Raw genomic sequence first — 14,702 nt, forward strand, 5'->3', positions numbered from 1 at the left:
TGCATAGCGTCCAACTCGCAGGTTCTTCGGAGCAAGCACTGAGCTGGAGTCATCGAGTGCCCGCTTTGACTCCAACGTCCAGAATTCTCAGCTTCGAGTTTGCTCATGGCAAGTGGTACAATAGAAATCTACATATTAATGAGGTGGTATCTGCAATTAATAAGATCATTAACAAAAGTAATAAGTCCCCGCAATAGGCAATTTCCCACTGCTTAGTGAGAATCTTGCCTTGACACCTAAAACTTTGTTAAAAGATGCAATTAGTTCCTAACAACGAGGTAGACATTGATAACATGTGATTTTGCTACATGTCCTGCCATTGCCAACATTGTTCCAGACCTGATAAGATTCCCTGATAAAGACACCAGAAATTAAGAACATTAGTACCAAGATAATTCTAAGCCAAGGTGACTACAGTTAAGACACTAGTGACACCTGTATTTTATTCAGAGTTGGCAACCGTGAGATGGGTGGAGGAAATGCCAAAGAATAAGCCCAACAGAAGTTGCTGGAGGATCCAGGAAATCAAACGCAAATCTTTTTGAATGGTACTCAGACCAAATGGTTAACTGTCAAATTTCTAATATGATCTAACTTGAGTATTACAGGTGTATCTCAAGAGGGCTCTTATGGTGCAGTGGTAGAGTCCCTACCTCTGAATCAGGAGGCCCAGCTTCATGTCCCACCTGCTCCAGAGTTGTTTAATAAAAATCTCCAGACAAGCTGGTTAGAAAATATCTCTCTTGACGTCCAGCAAACATGGATCGCACGCTTTCGCTTATCAAAGAGACACTGAGTGCGCCCACCTTGGACATCGTCCCAACTGTTTTATAATCATAATTATTATCAGGAGACTGCAAAATGATGGCAGGAAACACAGCTTGTAGTGGACACGATCAGCATTGGGCTCAGCTGGTTGCTGGGTGATGCCTCAGAACCTCTAAGCCCCCTTATACCTCACACTACCCTGACAGCCCATTTCCACCCATCACCCTCATGTGGAGACCCACCACACAAACTTTCCCCCCAACTGTCCTTCCCACACTCCTCAGCCCCGACATTACACCTTAAATGATGCTTGACCTGTTACCCACGTGGAGGTCGCTGCCAATAAGCCCAGCCTCCCATTCCCATAGCCTGCACATCCTCTATTGCTGTTCTGCATAAACCCGTACACCTTGCGATTCTGCCCCATCATCAGCTTTGTCTCACCTCTACAAATGTCTCTGCTTTCATCTTCCGGCCTCGCTGCACCCCCACTCACCCACCCCTTTTGGCAGTGACTCCCCTCTACCCCCACAGCCACCCACCCTCTTGCATCACCTGAATGACCAGGACTGTAATCATGTCCCAGAACTCTGACTGACCAATGAGTAGCCCCTAGACATGCCTAGCCAGACCCCTGACCACTGTCTCTGCAGCTCCCTGACTGAACTGATTGAGACATCATTTCCCTGACAGTTGTGATGGACAGGACAGACTAATGCTCAACCCCCAGACTGTCATCAGACACGTATCCCTTGACTGTGAGCACCCCAAGCAGACAACTATCCATGGCCAAGCCTTTGGGCCATGTGCAGGCTGTGCCCATGACTGATGGCTCTGGGACTCCCCTGACTGACAGTAGTCTCTTCTTGATCTGACTGGGGATTAGCTCCCTGACATGGCCATTTGGTTGTGTCCTAACCATGCAAGCAGCCATGTAGGCGATAGATTGACATATTGGTGTGCCGCACTTCAAGATGTTTTCCCCACACCCCCACCCCTGGACAGATCCTTGCTGAGAGGCATGACAACCAGCCAGTCTCTGTGTCTGCACAAATGAGTGCCTCAACACAGTAGTACTGTCAACCATTGATGTTTCAGCCAGAGCCAATGCACTGATGGACATGGTAATGCAAGGCAAGGCATGGACGGCGTGAGCATACAGATAGGCGCCAAGTGAGCAAGCGCTAAGAGAACAAGTGAGTAGTCCCGGGATGCAGTCTGGTCCAACCTGGAAACGGGTGCAGGTTGTGCATACTGAGCGTTCCTGCCGCAGTCTTACAATGTTCTTTGCCAGTGCACCCTGCAATGTGAGTCTGTGCTTTCTAAACAGGCTGTCAGTGTCTTGGTGTGGCGTCATGATGGTCGTGAGAGGTTAGTAACTTCTGGTCACAAATGTCCATGGATGAAGAGTGAATGTGGCTGGTGCCTGTGGATGGTGTCCCTAGAGGCAGAGTGGTTATAAGCAACATGGAGGTGCTTTGGGCCAAGTGGTGAGTAGAATCTGTCACGTACCTGCTCTGTTTTCCATGCTGGGTTTTCTTGATGTCCGGTTTGTTTGACACATTTGATAAGATAGGAATCTGAATATTAATGAGGTAAGTTGGGGCATCAGCAAGTCATTTATCAAGCAATAATTGCCTTTAATTGGCAACTCACAGCTGCCTAATGAGAACTTACCACCATACTTGGCAAGAGCTTAAAAGATGGAGCAAGTATCTCCCGCTGTCAAAATGGGCTTCTCCAAATCTCTCGTCAATTCTGACGAAAATCTTACCATATCTCACATTGTACAGACCCGTAAAAGAGTCCACCTTCAGTGTTACTTTCAATATCTTTAATGTAACTGACAGTTAATTCACCTTCCAAACCCATGAACATTTCCACCAAGAAGGACCAGCGCAGCAGCTACATGGGAACACCATCACCTGCTAGTTCACCTCTAAGCCACTCACCATCCTGACTCGGAAATATGTCACTGTTCCTTCAGTGTCACTGGGTCCAAATCTTGGAATTCCCATCCTAACAACTTTGAGGGTCTGCCGACAGCACACAGACTAATTGTTCAACAAGACAGTTCACCACCATCTTCTCAAGGGCAAGTAGGGACGGCCAATAAATGCTAATCTGGCCACTTATGCTCAAGTCCTGTAAGTGATATTTTTAAAATATGTTCTTTCATTTTTGTGTAGTAAGATTCTTTGTTTTAAGCTGTGAATGTGAGGCATCATTTTAGTAAATACCTGTTTTTTTTCAGATTTGCAAAATAAAAGTCTTACCAGTTCCTGCTGAGATTACAACATGAACCAAATCACTATGGATTTAGTATCACTCCCATCTCAAGATTATGCATTGCCCACCAGTATATTTGGAACTGGCTCACAGATTGTGTTTAGAACTGCAGGGTAGAATAAGGGCTGTTGGTCTTGATGTGTGCAGGTTTACAGTTCATTGTCATTTGTGCCTGTTCATAAGCGGAAGCTTACTAGAAGCAAATCAACATTGTTTCAAACAGGATTTTATTTTTCACCGCTACACTGTGGAGAATTATCATCTGGAAAAATGACAACATATGTAATCTATGTGTATTGAGCTAAGTCGTGCTGCACAGAAATAAATTTCCATGTTTTGAATATTTCATTGCTTCGATGTGGTCTGAATAGAGAACTTACAGAAGCTTTAGTCACCATTTCTTATTAAGTTAGTCACATTAACAAAAAAAATATCATTAGAAGGTTGCTTATGTAGCCAACACCCAGTGTTAGGCTATATTTGCCAGCCAAATGAGACCTATTTCTGAATTAGAAATTGCCTCATGTTATTTGAAGACATTGTAGCAATGTTGTATCTTTCATAGATGTAGAATAGAGAAATTGTAATTATAATAACTTCCATTTAAGTGTCACATATAAAGTAGAAAAGAAATTCCAAGGTGCTTTGCAGAAGTGTATTTGAAGCAAAATTGTTGCCAAGTCAAAGAAGTTGAAGTGAGGAAAAAAATTACCAAAAGTTTGGCCAAAGAGATGCGTTTTCAGGAAACTCTTAAAAGTTGGGGAAAAAGAGGCAGACATTCAGGAAGTTTGAGGGAAGCAGTTCCAAAGCATGGAACCTAGGCAACCAAAGGGGATGATGAAACCAAAAAAGAAGGATTTGGAGTTTGATAGGATGCTGGTGTTTATAGATATTATTGAATTCATGCAAACAGGGAAGGTAAAACTATGAAGTGATTTCATCACAAGGATGCTAACTTTCAATTTGAGGCGCTGGAGGATTGGAAGTAGATCTGGGACAGTGAGGGCAGAAGTGATATATGATGGAGACAAATGCCTTTTTAACGAGAACGACTTTACACCAAAGATGACTACAACTCATAATATTTTTTAAAATTTGCAATAAAAAATATCTTGTATTTTCATCAGGTTTTTAATGTAATAAAACCTCTTTATTGGATATTACTCACAGGAGAATTATCAAACAATATTTGACTCAGTCGCATAGAGATATTAGGATAGATGACTAAAAAAACAAAAAAAATGTGCAAAGCTGTGTGTTTTAAGAAATGTCTGAAAGGACAATCAAGAGATAGATGGTTTATAGTGGAAATTCCACAGCTGGGGACTTCGAAGCTTAAGGCAAGACCACCAAGTATGAAACAATTAAAATTAAGGTCATCAAGAGACCAGAATTAGAGGGAGCAGATATCTAGGAGGTTTGTGAAGGTGGTTTTGTAGAAAAGGAGTGGTGAGGCCATGGAGGGATTTGGAAGTAAATATGAAAATTTTAAAATGGAGTGATTGTTTAACTGGGTATCAATGTAGGTCAGCGAGCACAGTGATGAATTAACAGAGCCTGGTGTGACTTAGGACAGATGTGGCAGAGCCTGAGGGTGAACTGGGGATTCCAGAGGATTAAATGTGGGAGGCCAGCCGTGAGTAGTCAAATCTTGAAATAAGAAAAGAGGAGAGTATGAACAAATGGGCAGAGGCAGGAGCAGAGTCAGGCAGAGATAAAAATAAGAAGGTCTGAGAGATAGTGTGGGTGTGTAGTGAGAGGTAAAGTATGACAATAAGGTGGCAAACAATTTGATTCAGCCTCTGATGGTTGCCATGGGAGAAAAGTACAGCTGGTGGCAACAGAATGGAGCATATGGTGGGGACTGAAGACTTTGGTCTTCCAAATATTTGGATGGGAGGAGATTTCTGTTCGTTCATTCAGTAGTGGACATTGGGTAAGCAGTCTTACTTATGGTGGAGACCTTCTGAGAGCTGGTGGTGAGGGAGAGCAGTGGACAAATGAGAATGAGAATGGATGATATCACCAAGGGGCCACACAAAGATGAGAAACAGTTGGAGGTCAAGTATAGATCCTTAGGGGGTTCCTGAGGTAAAGGCATAGGAAGTCGAGGCAACAGTGAGGTCATGGTAATATGATTGGACTAGTAATTTAAACCCTCGGTTTAATATTCTGGAGAGATGAATTTGAACCCCACCATAGCAGATGGTGAAATTTTAATTCAATTAATAATAAATTGGGGGAAAATGATAACCCAATGATAACCTTGTAACCAATGTTGATTGTCATAAAAACCTGTTGTTAGGTTAACTCATGTTTTCCAAGGAAGGAAATCTGCTGTCTTTTAAAGGTCTGGCCTACACATGACTCCAGACCCATTACAAAGTGGTTGACTCTTAACTGCCCTCTGGGTAATTAAGGATGGGCAATAAATGCTGGCCTAACCAGTGATGTCTACATCCGTGAAATTTAAAAAAAAACACAGGATGGGAAATCATTGCACAGAATAATCAAACTATAACTCAATCAATAAAAATACGAGAGCAGTCGCTTCCAGCTGGATGACAATGGAGAGGTTCTGGAAGCTGAGTTTAGGTAGAGAAGTACGATGTGGAATGGTTGAACTTTGTCACAGAGGCATGCAATGCCACAATCGGAATGCCAGTGCTGATCGCTGTACATGGAACCTTGGAGCGACAGTGTGTGTGCAGCTTAGAGGGAACATTGGTTCAAACCCTGAAACAAAAACTGAAATTGCTGGAAACTCAGCAAGTCTGACAGAATTTGTGGACAGAAATCAGAGTTTAATGTGTTGGTTCCAGTGACTGTTCTTCAGAACTTTTTGTTGGAAACCTAATTGGAGGGAATCAGACAAGGAATTCCAGAAAAGAAGGACATGGTTTTACAAAGCAACAACCCCTTCAAGGACATGAAAAGGAAAGAGAGGTTGGTGATGGTTCATTAGTTTACAAGGGCATGCAGACAGGATGGTGAAGAAGGCATTTGGCATGCTTGCATTTATTGGTCAGTGCATTGAATATAGACATTGGGATGTCTTGTTGCAACTGTTCAGGACATTGGTTAGGCCACTTTTGGAATACTGCATTCAATTTTGATCTCCCTGCTATAGGGAAGATGTTGTTAAACTTGAAAAGGTTCAGAAAACATTTACAAGGATGTTGCTGGGGTTGGAGGGTTTGAGCTTTAGGGAGAGGCTGAATAGGCTGGAGCTATCTTCCCTGGAGTGTCAGAAGCTGAGGGGTGACCTTATAGATATTTATAAAATCATGAGGGGCTCGGATAGGGTGAATAGCCAAGGCCTTTTTTCTCAGGGTAGGGGAGTCCAAACTAGAGGGCATGGGCTTAAGGTGAGAGGGAAAAGATGTAAAAGGGACCTAAGGAGCAATTTGGTCACACAGAAGCTGGTGTGTGTATGGAATGAGATGCCAGAGGAAGTGGTGGAGGCTGATGGAATTACAACATTTAAAAGACATCTGCATGGGTACCTGAATAGGAAGGGGTTAGAGGGATATGGGCGAAATGCTGGCAAATGTGACTAGATTCATTTAGGATATCTGGTCAGCATAGATGACTTGAACCGTAGGGTCCGTTTCTGTGCTCTATGACTCTAAGACTTTATGACAGAGGTACCAAGGGTCCTTTGTTTTCAGGAAGTGCAGATAACAGCCATAAAATGGGAACAAACAGTGTGAAAGACAGGTCAGTTTTAATAGGGACAACGATACCAGCAGTGAGGGGGGAATGCAGTTAAGCAGATCATGAACTACAGATCATGAACTGATTGATTGATAGATTTTATGGTCATGTGTACTGAAATACAGTGAAAAGCTTTGTTTATGCATGCTTCAGGCAGATCACAGCAAACAAAGGATGTTCAGATCAAAAAGACTTGAGGCACACAGGTTACATTGCAGGTTACATTATTTGAGGCTAGAGTCCATTCAACAGTCCGATAACGGCCAGAAAGAAGCTGTTCCTGAACCTGCTTGTGTGTGTGTTCAGGCTTCTGTATCTTCTGCCTGATGGAAGAGGTTGTAGGAGGTCATTACCAGGGTGCGATGAGTCTTTGATGACGTTGGCCACCTTTCCGCAGCAGTGAGCCATGTAAATAGAGTCCATGGATGGAAGGGTGGCTTCTGTGATGGTCTGGGCTGTGCACTACCTTCTGTAGTTTCTTACGGTCCTGGGCAGAACAGTTGCCGTACCAGGCCATTATGCACCCGGACAGTACGCTATCAACGAAGCATCTGTTGAAGTTTGTGACTGGAGGGGATAATGGTGTTGAAGGCGGAGCTATTGTTGATGAGCAGGAGTCTGATGTAGGTGTCTTTGTTGTTCAGATTTCCAGGGGTGAGTGCAGGACTAGGGAAATGGCATCCTCTGTGGACCTGTTATGTCGGTAGGCAAACTGTAGGGGATTGAGGCAGGTTGAGAGGCTGGAGTTGATGTGGACCATGAAGCACTTCATAATTATTGAAGTCAGAGCCACTGGGCAGTAGTCATTAAGGCACACTGCATGTGTTTTCTTGGGTATGGGGATGATAGTGGTCTTCTTGAAGCAGGTGGGGACTTCTGTTGGTAGGACGGAGAGATTGAAGATGTCGGTGAATACCTCCGCCAGTTAGTCTGCACAGAATGTGAGTGCTTGGCCGGGCACTGTCCAGGCCCATTGTTTTCCTTGGATTGATTCCCAGGAAGACTGACCTGATTTTGGAAGAGGTGACAGAGGGACTGTCCGGGGCTGTCGAGGCAGACATTGCCATGCCAGTGATATTCTGCTCAAGCTGAGCATAGAAAGCATTGAGCGTGTCAGGGACGGATGTGTCATCATCCGCTATCTTACACTCTTTCATTTTGTATCCCGTAATGTTGTTTAGGCCTTGCCATAGACAGCAGGAGTCTGTTTGGTACGTCTGGGCCTCTAACTTGGTCCGGTACTGCCTCTTGGCCTCCCTGATGGCTTTTCGGAGGTCATATCTGAATTTCCCGTATTGGTCCAGGTCACCCAACTTGAGTGCTGCACGTCTGGTCTTCAGTAGGGAGTGTATTTCCTGGTTCATCCAAGGTTTCCGGTTGGGGAACACCTGGATTGATTTCTTTGGTACACAGTCCTCCACGCATTTGCTAATGAAGTCCGTGACGGTGGTAGTGTAGTCGTCTAAGCTTTCCACTGAACATGTGAACATGGTCCAGTCCACGTAGTCCAAGCAGTCCTGGAGACTGTCTTCTGCTGCCTTAGACCAGCAATGTACTTAGTTTTGTGAAGGATTCTCTCGCTTCAGCTTCTGCTTGTAAGCTGAGAGGAGGAACACAGCGCTGTGGTCAGATTTTCTGAAGTGTGGGTGGGGGATTGTGCAATAGATGTCTTTGATGGTTGTGTAGCAGTGGTCCAGGGGACCAAAGACTGAACGATTGAGACTTTGAAACTGTAGTGGTATATTGATGTTGGCCCAAACTGTTTTTATACTGCAATATTCTGTGAAAAAAGGCTATGCTCAGTTCTTTAGTAGCAACAACCTGGATTTTCTAATATTCAGCTGGTCATTAATCCAGTGTAGATTGGAGTTACACACAGGGACCCTGCTGAATCCCCATTGTAGTAGATAATGAAGAAACTGCACTCGAAATTGGAGACTCCACTGGGATATTCTCTAATTCTTCCATTAAAACAGAGACAATTTGTTGCCTAGTTAAATGCCTGAATAACTATGTAACTGACCCCACACTTGTATCACACCTCAATTACACCTTCCCCAGACTCCTTACACCCTGATTGGATATCATCTGGGACAAGGGCCTACTGCCTGATTTCAGACTCAACTCTTCTTCCATTAGTGTGGACCCCTTCTGCCAGTCTACACATCAGACCCTTCTCCCCAAATACCCACACCCTGCTCTGCACCGTCTCCGCAGCTGGCACCTTACCCTCCCATCTATCTGACACTCTACCTCCCAGCACCTGAACACCACACTTACCTTAGAGACTCACGGCTTGACATAAATTGTGAAAGTGGCTGTCTTGACATTTGCATTTCAGAATATGGCAGTTGACAGCTGTTGAAAGGATTTGTGGTTTGCCCTCCCTTGATAGTATAGCATTACGAAAGAGCAGTCAGAATGGAAGTACATCCCTGCATTTCTGAAGAAGTTCTGATTGGAATCTCCTCTCAGAAATGTGGAGCCCCTCCTTTTCTAAAGAAGTGAGGACAGTGGCATGGCAACGTGCATGAGATTGCTACATTTCAGAAAATCTGTCCCAACGTTTAGATGTCCACAGTTGCATGGCAATGTGGAGCAAAAAAGAGGCACAGAATCCTCACTGGGCCCATATATGGTTGAATCTTGTGGGATTTTATGTTTTCAAACCTTAGACTGCTCATTATATCGATGCATGTGCCAGTTTTGTCAGTCACGGCATTTTTGAGTAAATATTTGTTCCACCACGGTGCCAGATATGTCACAAAAATCACTCACAGAAGACTTGCTCAATTAACTTTGACACAGCTATAATTCAAAATAATATTGCTGACTGTCTTCACTCACAGGAAGGATTACATAAACATTTTTTAACAGAATCAAGATGGTGGAAGAAAGGATATGTAAGACATGCTAAGAGGGGAAAATATGTACAAAATTGAACAGAATAATTGTTTTTCTAAAACTGATCCCTGATACTCATTTCCATTGTACTTTTTATTGTCCAGTTTCTGCAGAAATGTTGTACCTGAGCCATTTGGTTGTAGGAATATACTTTTATTAACAGCAAGAACTCTATAAATCCAGAGGCCAGGATTTTTGCTTAGTGATTCCTACTCTACATTATTGGCTGGGACCAGATTCCAGGTTTACTGCCTTTGTTTACAACACCAGCATTTTTTTTGATGTTGTGGCATAGCAGTTCCAGCAGCAAACCTTCACCCTGCACTCTCAATCTGGCCAGTTCCAACTGAGGGAGTTGGCATCTCACACCTCTTTGTAAAGTTTTCAACAAATAATAGCTGTGCCTTGGTTAAACCTCATGGCCACGATACTGGCACTGCGCAAAGCTGTCCCCTTCATGGCCTCTCAGAGAGGTTGTAAATCATAGACTTGAATCAGAACTTTGAAAGATGGTTTTAAAAGCTGATATCCTTCTGCGTCTTCCATGCCCCACACTTCTCCATGGTTCCATGCCCATCACTCTTCCAGGTCCCCATCCTTCATGCCCATTCACCAATTATGCACTATGTTCAGAATGAATGAGCCATTTACTAATAATGACAAGTCTTGAAATGCTCATGAACAAAAACACCTATTCAGAAACCTACATTGAGAAAGTTGCTGCTTTTACAGCTCATAAAATGTCAATCTGACACTGCGATTCATAGTTTCAATAACTGAAGCTTAACCTTACTTCAAAACTTTTAATCCTGATCAAATAAACACATAGGCATAAGGGAGTCAAAAAAAAAGTAACTTAGTACATCCTTATAAATATGTCATTCCATCAAAGGTAACACTCCACTTCAGCTAGTGTGAATGAATCGCTAAATAAAAACCAAAAGAACTGTGAATGCTGTAAATCAGGAACATAAACAGAAGTTGCTGGAAAAGCTCAGCAGGTCTGGCAGCATCTGTGAAGAAAAAAAATCAGAGTTAACATTTTGGGTCCAGTGACCCTTCCTCAGACCTGCTAGCTTTTCCAGCAACTTCTGTTTTTGTTCATGAGTGAATCCCTGCTCAATTAGTGAGTATTGGAGCTTAGATGTGCATTTATAAAGTGATCACCTGGCAACTCCATCAACAGACAGATGGACAGACATCAGCAGGAGTCAAAACCAGAATATCTTGGTAAGGAATCTCTAACCCCCATGTTTGTGGTAAGTAGCTAGCCAACTTTTCAGCAATTGATACAAGTTATGTGATTCTCTAGCTCCTTTTAAATTAAATAGAATTAGCTTTATTGTCACGTATACTCAATCAGTGCAGTGAAAAGTTTATACGTCGCCACTTATGGTGCCATCTTAGGTACAAAGGTATCTAGGTACAGCTTCTTTAGTTATAAGATCTTAGAAAATAGAAAATTTTTTGCTTGTTTGCATAATATCAAAGTTCAGCTAAGTTATCATACATCTTTCAGAAACAATTGACGGCTTAATAAATCTATATTTGGGGTGGCATGGTGGCTCAGTGGTTAGCACTGCTGCCTCACAGTGCCAGGGACCCAGGCTCAATTCCACCTTTGGGCGACTGTCTGCACATTCTTCCCACGTCTGCGTGGGGTTCCTCTGGGTGCTCCAGTTTCCTCCCACAGTCCAAAATGTGCAGATTAGGTGGATTAGCTATGCTAAATTGCCCCATAGTGTCCAGGGCTGTGCAGGGTAGGTGGATTAGCCATGGGGAATGCAGGGTTACAGAGATAGGATGGGGTGGAGTGGGTCTGGGTGAGATGCTCTTCAGAGGATTGGTGTGGACTTGATGGGCCAAATGGCCTGTTTCCACACTGCTGGGACTCTATGATTCTATTTATTGGTAAACTGGAACCATATTGATCAGCAAATGTAGAGTTAGCCAATTTTTAGGCAGGCAGCAACAACATTTCCATAATAGTCTGTTGTGCCCCTAGCTCCCTAGTCATGTTGTCTTGCTAACCATTTTGCAAATACATGTTCATGGATCTGAGGCAAAGTCACAGCTTTGCTGACCACTACAGTCAAACAGCCTTGACATATGTGTCATGTTACTAGTACAGAGCACCTGAATATAACTGTAGCTCACAGAACCAGACCCTGACAAGGAGGTAACAAGGTTCAGAACAGGAAGGGAGAAAGTTGACAGAAAATTACAAAATTCATCTGTCAATTCAAAGCAGGTACAGCATTTGTATGTATAAAAATACGCACATACGTATGTAAACAACTGTCAAGTAAATGCAAGTAGGTGGGATTTCAAAGTAGTTCAGACTGAACCTGGTTTAACTTGTTCAGGAAATTTCTGTTGAACAAGAAGTTAACACTTAAGACCAGAGGTCTACAATGTCCATGTACTTAAAAACAGTAGTTAAATTTGGTGGCCTGACAAGATTATGAAATTATGACAAAGATTGGAAACACCCTGTTAAACATTGTTGGTTTCTCACATGTGAGAACGCAACATCTGCTTTCACTAGTTGTTTTTCTTTACTCATTTTGGACAAGGCAGACATCCAACTTGATGTTTTCTAGAACATAATGTCATGAACATGAATTTGACGATGTAAATTATATTGATTTTGTACAAGAAGGCTGCAAAAAAAGGTGATTAATATGTCACTACATAAGTGGAATCAAAGGCATTTACAAGTTCTCTTCCATTTTGTTTTAAACAAGTTAACATTGTTTCAAATTATCCATTAGGAAGAAGTCTGACTTCTGCAAATAATAGAAAAGGTGTGCTTTATTTTTCAAAGAAAAAAACCTTAAAATATCCCTGTTATGGGCATGGGAAGATAGGTGGGAGAAACAATATCTTTTTGAAAATTATAGGGCTTTTCACAGAGTACTTGGGATTCACATCTTTGCAGAAGTCTAGGGGATTTATAGAACACAATCTTTATTTTCTCAAACCATGTTGACTCTTGGTACAAATTTGTTGCTGATACAATATTCAAATTTTCATCTAATAAACAATTCCATCAATTTACATGGCCTGTTCCTTGTGACTAGTTTGTTTTGAAGTCATTTGTTAAATGAAATTACTGATTTTATCAATGTTATTTATGTTTAGAAAGAACATGTTTTCCAAGGTCCTCTCATTTCACCTTCTTTACACTTTTCAATATTTTCCTCTGCTGGTCCCAGAGAGCACTCTTCCCGTTTCCCTGCAAGCTTGGTACTAGAAGTTTAAACAGAAGTTCAAAAAGACATTTAATCTAGTCAGTCTGTTGCACGTAGCTGCTTTAAATACGAACATGAGAGAAACAGTACTAATTATAGACAGAAGAGGGCATACGTAGTCAACCTGAAAATGGTACAGCAAAACCAGATTATATTTAACTGCCAACATTTCTGTGTTAAAGGACAGACTATCAAACAATCACTGTATCAGAGATTGAGTTCCATAGACAGAATGAGGTGCACCTACTATAAATATGCAGGTCTAGTGTAAAGGGCTGTTATAGTGCAGTGGTAATGTCTTTATGTGTGAGCCAGGAGACCAGGGTTCAAGTTCCAATTGCCCCTGAGTTGTGTAATATAATCTCTGAATGGAGTGATTCAGAAATATCTACAGGGCTATCATTTCTGATTTGTGGGACTGTTTCAATTCTGGGTTTTTGCCTCTTACAGTTGCAACTACTAAATCAGTGGAAAATGGTTTCACTCTTTACCAGGACTGCAATTACAGCATAAATGTAGATTTGGGACACAGAATTACATTGGAATAAAGGTGAGAGACTTCCCCCAAAAGTAGTGATCCCACTCCACTTCCCTTCAGAGTCATTTCAGTCTTTGATATCAAATTTAAACAATATATGTTTAACACCAATATGTGTTGGTTTCAGCTTCCTTCTTACAAATTGCTCACTGTGGATTTGTTTCTTTAATTTGAAGCATATTGTGTTAACTTTTGATCCTGTGTACAATACCCTTAGTTAAAAGGGTTCTCAGCACAAATAGTTACATTATGATTTTCCAATGTGGCGGTCTCATGATTTGACTTGTTCGTTGCCTGTTTTCTTGAAAAATCCTCATGCAAGTAGGTCCTTGGGAATAAAATATTTTTGTTTTCACATGACCTCTATATACAAGTGGGATGATACTCCAAATGAGAAAGATGTTCTAACAAACTGAGGAGTACTGAACAGAAATTAACCCGCCCAGCACCGCTGATCTAGGGACTGATGAGCTGAATAGTATATTGTCAATTTGTGTAGGAAATTGCTCCCTGGATTTTGCCCATAAATGGATAATTTTGTTTTATTTAAGCTTTTAATCCTAAGCTATTCATTACCAGAGTAGTAGTGCAGAAAATTGATGTCCAGCTAATAAACATAACATTCATAGGAATGATAGGTAAACATTAGAAATATATGTATAGATTCAGGGATACTATTTACTGTGCGATTAGATACAGCACTGTTATGGCCTTATGCAAAATTTACTTAAATACAAGGAAGAGCTGGTTGAGTACACTGGGTTTATCATTTGAACATGAGGATTCTGATTGTCTAGCAACCTTCTGAAATCTTGGCATTTTGTTCTATTTTCATTCTTGCACATCTCCAACTTTTAGTCAGACTGCCATTAGCAGCCATGACTTCAAGTTCTTACACTGTAACCTCAAGACTTACTGCTTGAGTTCTCTCCTAGGTCTCCCTATCTCTGTCTCCACCTCTCAGCCATGCCTCAGAAGCCAATTTCTGGTAAAATTCAGCCTATAGGCTATGTGTCATCTTTGGCAGGTTTTAAGAAGGGCTTCTCTCTGCAAGGGGTACCATAGTTTCTTGCACTATCATCCTAACTCACCTCATTACCTATGCACTATGCTTCTACGGCATCCTGCTAGTCATATCCACCCACTTGCCACAAGAGCATGTACTGCCCACTGCTGGGATGTCCCAAGATTCCCAGCACAGGTGGCATTTTTCAAGCTCAGCTGTATGCCTA

This window comes from Rhincodon typus, chromosome 30 (genome assembly GCF_021869965.1).
Source record: "Rhincodon typus isolate 14 chromosome 30, sRhiTyp1.1, whole genome shotgun sequence".
Taxonomy (NCBI): domain Eukaryota; kingdom Metazoa; phylum Chordata; class Chondrichthyes; order Orectolobiformes; family Rhincodontidae; genus Rhincodon; species Rhincodon typus.